Source organism: Mustela nivalis, assembly GCF_964662115.1.
Source record: "Mustela nivalis genome assembly, chromosome: 1".
Classification (NCBI taxonomy): domain Eukaryota; kingdom Metazoa; phylum Chordata; class Mammalia; order Carnivora; family Mustelidae; genus Mustela; species Mustela nivalis.
This window is the reverse complement of record NC_139020.1, coordinates 117,457,891-117,464,497: the sequence shown is the minus strand read 5'-3', so window position 1 is coordinate 117,464,497 and position 6,607 is coordinate 117,457,891. Positions and strand designations below refer to the sequence as shown.

Here is a 6,607-nt window from a genome sequence, read left to right as displayed (position 1 = left end):
GGCCCACTACCTGTGGCTGAGTGGGAGATGGCTCTGTGCCGGGGCCCTGGACCACTACCAGGCAGTCCGGAACACCGAGATATTCCAGCCCAAGGATCTCATCACGGGCCTTGAGGTCATCGATGAGGGCTGGTGGCATGACTGCAGGCCCGATGGCCACTTTGGCATGTTTTCTGCTGACTCTGTGGAGCCCACCGAGTGCTGACCCTCCACTTCTGGCTGCACTGAAGCTACTGCTTCCCAGACATGCTTTACTTATTGCTGGGCAAGGTGGTGTGCGGGGTGTGAGAGCCGTATGGCACTCCTCCAGGGAGGCCCCCCAAAGAAGACAATTGGGCTCCCTCAGACTTGGGTGGCTCAGCCTCTGTCACCATAAAGGCAGGGATACCCTGGTGATTCCTAAACATGCTTCTGGCAGCTCCCAGGCCCTCCCAACCAGCCTGGGCTTTGACCCCAGCAGACAACATTGAGCCAAGCCCTGCCCATGGCCAGCCCCTCAGTGACCTCTGCCTGAGGAAAATGGCACTGCCAAGCTGGGTGGGCTGAGCAGGCTGTTTGCCTTTTCTTTCCTTTCCTCTTGGCTCTAAAGGGTGTTGCCTATGGTTATTAGTGACCCCTGGGACCAAAGAACTTAGCAGAGTTCATGACCGAAGTCAGAGTGGGTCATGACAGTTTGGGCCACAGTAGATCGCCTTTCTGGCTTCTGTTCTTTGCTCCCAGTTCTCTGTCCCTTTGCCTGGGCTGTGGACTGTGGGCACTGGGGACAGGAATGACCATGCCCCCATGAGTATATGAAGGAAGGTATAAAAACATCAGCGAACATGTGTCTTTTCATGTGGCAATGCCGCCTCTGCCGGCCCTGGCATGTGCCTTCAGCTGATTCTGGTTCAGGGAAAGTAGCCAGAGCAGGCTGCCTGCTGTCCTGCACTATTTCTGTCCCTATCCACCTGTATCTTTTTTTGGCATGAGAACTGTCCTAGCAGGACCTTGTGATCCGCCCTATTGTGACCTGAGTGCCCCCCTCCCAATGGAAATAAACCCCTTTCCTTTCCTGGGTGTCTGTGGGGTGTGTATGCATGTGTGCACCCTCAGACCTTGGGCCAACTGTTAGTGTTAGCCTGGAAGAGGCATAAATGTTAAGATGTGGAAAAAAAGAAGAAGAAAAAAAAGAAAAAAGAGGGGAGGTCAAAGCAGCTTTAGCCAGAGCATAAGTTCCCAAATCTCTTAGTGGCTGTAGCACACTGGCATCTCAGGTTTCACACCTGGGTGCTGGGTCCTAGGTCTGTGGTTTTCCAGATGCACTAACTGCTTCTATTTCCCCTCCCACAGTTCATGCCACCTATACCCTTCTAGTCTCTTCTCTGCCTCCATGCCCACTTCTGGGCCCAGTGGGAGCTGAGCATTCAATCAGAACTGCAAAGTCCTCTCTCCCTGCTAGATTGTCCCTTAGTGACTTAGCTGGTCCGGAGGGACCCCTTTCTCCACCCCTCCCCTGTCAAAACCAGTCATGGCTCCCCTAACTTTGAAGTCTGCTGGATCTGACTAAAAGAGGAGAGGGAGGGGTCTGTGCTCTACTCCTCAGGGGTATCACCCATGAGTATTTATACCAAAGGGGAGTGTTCCGTTGCCTTGGCAACTTTCTTGCATGGGTTCTGGTGCCCAGAATATCTGACAGATCTCAGTGTTCCAAGCTCAATGGGCAGAGGTGGAGGAGCAGTTAAAAGGGTTTATCTCAATGATCAGGGCCAGGTCCAAAGACGAAAAGGGTGGCTGAGATAGCATATATCAGAAATAGCAGAGGTCACAGAAAATTCCTCCAGTTCTTCCCTGTTTTCCATTTTTTCTTTCACCTTTCCCCATGTAGTCACATATTCCCCTTCTGTGATGCTCCTGGGGCCCCTTGGTTCTATGTATCCCTCTGTCACTAGCATGAATAGGGGTGGGGAGGGGCCTACGTGGGCAGAGTGAACACTGGGTATTCCCTGCTGGGTGCTGAAGGGAAGCAGTGGATGCAGAGGGAGGAGGACTCAGGGGCCAATGTGTGGCTCTCCATCATGGCGTTGGTCCCTCCAGAGCTCCCCATTTGTTGGGGGAGAGCTTGGCAACACTGCTGTGGTACCTGGCTGGAAGGAAAGGGAAGACAATGAGGTGAGGGGGCCCACAGGTTAGGAGAATGGTGTTCTCTGATGTTGTTCATCTGTGTCTGTATCTTGGTACCTACAATACAGATGTAGGGTGGCAGAATGAGTGTGTTGCAAAGACAGTTAGTGCATCTCAGGCCACGGCAGGGTCAGGGAGGATGCTAGAGGGCCTGCAACAGGAGGGGCTGGAGAAGCTGTCCTGAGGAGGAGAGGCAGAGAAGCTCTCTCCTCTCGGGTTCCATCCACGGGAACGTCCCTGTGATGATGCAGTCCCCCATGCCTCCTTGGATACAGGAGGACCAGAGTAAGGAGGCAGAGGGCCCTGAGGTTAATAGCACTCCTTTTTAATTGTTCTCTGGAGAAAATATGCTGAGTGGGTGTTTGTGTGTCAAAGTCCAGGTGTTGATGTTGTGTAAGTGGGTCTTCCTCAGAAAAAAAGCTGGGCCTTCTCTGGCTTTCTATGGTATAATCCTCTTGAACCATACTTTGACCAGCATTTTGATGCACTAACTGCTTCTATTACTATGTAGCTTATTATGTACTGGCCATGTGTGACACCCTCTGTGGTGGAGACCCTTTAGACCAGTCCTTCCTGCCTTGCTGAGAACTTCTGGACAGTGGCCCCTCAGGGACAAGGGGCTAAGTGCACGGAGAAGCAAGGCAGAGTCTGGGTCACAATGAGAAGGAAAAGGAGAGTACACAGTGAGAAGGAAAAAGAGAGTGGTCACACCAGGGCTCCTGGGCTTCCCTCCACAGGGGTTTCAAGGAAGGTGTGGGCATTGGCCTTTAATCTGCTGAGCAGGGAGGTAGAACCCTGGGGTTTGGATGTTAGGAGATAATGAGTTGTCTTTGAAGGAACAGTTTCAGGAGAGTAGGGGGTGGTGAGGAAAGCAGAGGTGAAATTTTCCCTGTTATCTGGAAGTGCTTCCTGGCTCCCACCTCAGTCTCTCCTGGTGCACCTTGATCGCTTTCATTTTGGTTTTATGGACAGTGGAGATGGCTTTTCTGTGGTGCTTTGTGATAACCTTCTGGTACTGGGAAGTGCAGGGAAGTACTGCCTTACTGACTCTCATATTACATCCCAGGGTCCCGCATTGTCATTGCTGGCTAACTCCAGCCAACAGGTTGTCTCTTTTATGACCCCTCTTGTTCAGATCGCCGGGGAGCTGTGAGCTTGCTCTTTTAGGCCCCTCTGCCCTCTGGTTTCTGACTCACTTCGACCTCCCCAAATAGGATCCGTGATCTCAGCTCCAAAATGACCCCCTCTTCCTCTCCAAAGGCATCAAAACTCTTGCTTGCCCAGGCAGTTAATAAATTAATGTACCTTTTGTAACTTATGACTGACTGGTAGCTGCTCCATGGGCTTTCCTCATGGGAGTTCGATATTTAAAAGAAGCATGTTAAACTAAAGAAGTAGACCTCTGATAGCAGAATTTCAGCTGTTATTGACAGTCAGGTGGAGTTGACATTTTGGAAGCTCTGGGCTGCATTTACAGAATGCATAGCCCCTCCCCCCTGCTGTATGTCTGTCCGACTTTTATCATGAGGATGGAATTCTGTTTATGATGTCCGAAACCCAGCTTCAGGGGAAACATGATCAATATTTGGCCGGTATAAAGGGAAACTGATGTATTTTGTGCTGTCCCAGAGCATATAACTAAGCACTCTGAGTAGATATCAATGGGAAAACTGTATCATTGAGAACTGAATGGGAATGCAAAAGCCTGCTCTCAGATGGGGGTAAATGGAACTAACATTTAACTGATACCATCTGTATGCCCTGCACTATGCTAGGTACCTGACACTAAGACACTTATCTGTCTTACTTTTCAGACAGGTTGGGCAACCTGCCCATGCACACTCAGGTGGAACAGCTGTCATTCACACCCAGATCTTTCTGACTTCAAGGTCTTATCCTATATCTCTGTACCGACATGCTGGGTGAGGTCCCCTGTGATCCTCTGTCCCTGGCAAGGCTGGTGATCCCTCACTAGAGACAGGAAGAAGTCCTGCTTAGAGAGGGAAGTGGACTAGATTCTCCTGGGCCTGACCCTTTTTGAGAGCTTCTGTTGCTCTCTTGATGGGAATAATTAAATGTTGGCTCAGGGATTCTGTTTCCATTCTCCTTGTGACTTCTCTTATCAGTACGTACAGTTCCTAACTCACAGAGCAGCTGACTTGCCTTCCCTGGGGGCTGACTTGCCTTCCCTGGGGGCTTAAAGAGCTGTGGAGGGCTGTCTTACCCTGGGTGATGGGTGACGCCTCCTGCCTTCCTGCAGCCTCAGGTTTCCTTTTCCTGGGTTTGTGATTCATGATTTTTTTGCTTGAATATCCTAGAGAAACCTTAGACAGAATGCCTAATAGGAAGCTGATCAACCTGGTCATCACCCTACCCCCAAGGTTTTATTTTTTGCTGGACTTCGCTCATTCTGAATATGGGACTCTCATTGTCTCAGTTTTCAGTGAGGGTAATTGTCTCCTGTTCACCGATCACTAGGACTTTTCTGCTCATCCTTGAAACATTCCGGAGACTAGTCCTTCCTTGCCATCCTCAGTGCCAATGCCTAGTTGAGACCCTTGTCATCCCATGCTTATCAGCTTCTTCCCTGGTTCTCTGAGCTCTGCTGTCTTCCTTTCCTTAAACTCCTTGTGGACCATTTCTTTCCTCTGCCTGAGCATGGCCAGCAGTTTCTCATAGCCTTCTGGTGAAGGATTGGACCCTTCATGCCCTCAGCGGAGGCCCTCTTGGCTCACCCAACCCAGTTGGTTAGTAGTGTTTCCCACCAGCATCTTCTAAGTGAAGTGGTCTTCCACAGATTGTGTTTCCTGCTTTTCCTCCTATGGATGAGATTTTTCCTGTCCCACAGGTCCTCACCGTTCTCCCCTATGCCCATCCACCCTCCTCCTGAATCCTTTAAAGCCTACCTCTAGTCACCTTCCTGCACCAAACTCCCAGCAGCCACCCAGATCAGAAGCAACACTTCACCCATTTAAACTATGCTATGATTTATTTTTGGTAATTTTTGTAACAGTTCACTAATGTTAATTTTCATGTTTTATCACCCTGGTTGCAAATTAATTCAGGGCAAGGACTGTTTAATATACCATTTTCTTTTCCATAGCATTTAGCGCCATGCTAGGGACTGCCTGGTTCCCCTTCTTTCTGCTCACCGAACCCTCCTTACACTCACAGCCCTGGTCATCATCCACAGGAACTGCCCTTTGTTAATGCTGGCCATTTTTCAGCCTACCAGTGTCTTTGCGCCTGTTGCTTCCTGCAGTCCTTCTCTTGCTGCATTCTGATGCAAGCCTTACCATCTTGGAGAAGCAGTGCAATCCAGTAGAAAGTGCACAGGCCAGGGAGCCAGGTGGGTCTGGGTTTGAATCTTGCACCCGCTATTCCTAGCTGTGTGGGTTAAGTTACTGAGCCTCCTTGAGGCTGGGCTTCTTCAACTCTAAAAATGGGGAATCAGTTGTGCTTGTTTTGGCAGCACATATACTAAAAATGGGGAAACAGTTCTTTATGGTCAGGTCGGGGTGCACAATAGGCCCTCAGCAAAGACTAGACACCCCCACGGCATTCTCAAGTCCTACCTCTTGCATAGGCGCTTCCTGAGTATCCCATTTGATACTAGTTCTGCTGTCTCTGCAGTCCTTTTGCATTTATATTATCAGGATTCAGCCATATCGGAACTGCTCATTTCAGAGATCCAGAGACTGAGGCCCAGAGAGCCCTGCTGCAGGCTGTGTAGAGCCTATGGACGGCCAAGCCAGGTCTAACACTCGGGCCCGAGTCCCCGCAAGTGTCTGTCAGCACATGCTGTCCTCTGCATGCCCTCACCCACAGTGGAGCCCTTCCTCAGCCCCACACATCCTGCACCTTGCAGAAGGAACATGGAGGAAGTGCTTAAGAAATCCTTGTTGGTGCTCTGTTTATGCATGTGTGTCTCATTCCCCTGATGGACGTGTATTCCCCCAGGCGGGACACATACAGGGCTTTAATGCTGTTCTCTGTATTCTGTACAGACCTAGATTTAATAATGGTGGGCTAACTTCAGGCCCCAAAACAAGGATTTCTGCAGCTGGGCAGGAGGCCCTTTCTTTGTGGTTCTGGGGGCTGTCCCCATAGTATCTTGCTGCCTCTGGTGACCATGATTCTGTGCAGTGTCCAACTGTGAGCTGCTCCAGGGGAGAAGCCTGTGTGTTCAGCGGCGGTGCTCACTGTGCACCACTTTGCCTCCCATTCGGCACTCCTGCCACCTCCCCCATTTCTCCTCCCCTCACCCACTCCCTGCGCCATGCTGCTGCTCTGCCTGCTCCAGCTAAGAATATATCATCCGGTTGCATAGCAACGTGTTTGGTTTCCTTTATTTCTCCTTCTCCTCCCACAAAACTGCCTGAGCTCTAAATTTAAGGTAGTGTGTCAGGAGATGCCCCTACCCCACCCATGACTCTGAAGCCCGGCA

At 50.5% G+C, this 6,607-nt stretch overlaps 1 protein-coding gene across 20 annotated transcripts in view; it reads left to right on the top strand.

Annotated features, from left to right (window-relative positions):
* The window catches only part of KALRN (kalirin RhoGEF kinase), a 661,801-nt gene that overhangs the window by 104,555 nt on the left and 550,639 nt on the right, over positions 1-6,607 (top strand). The gene's annotated exons all lie outside the window — the stretch shown is intronic.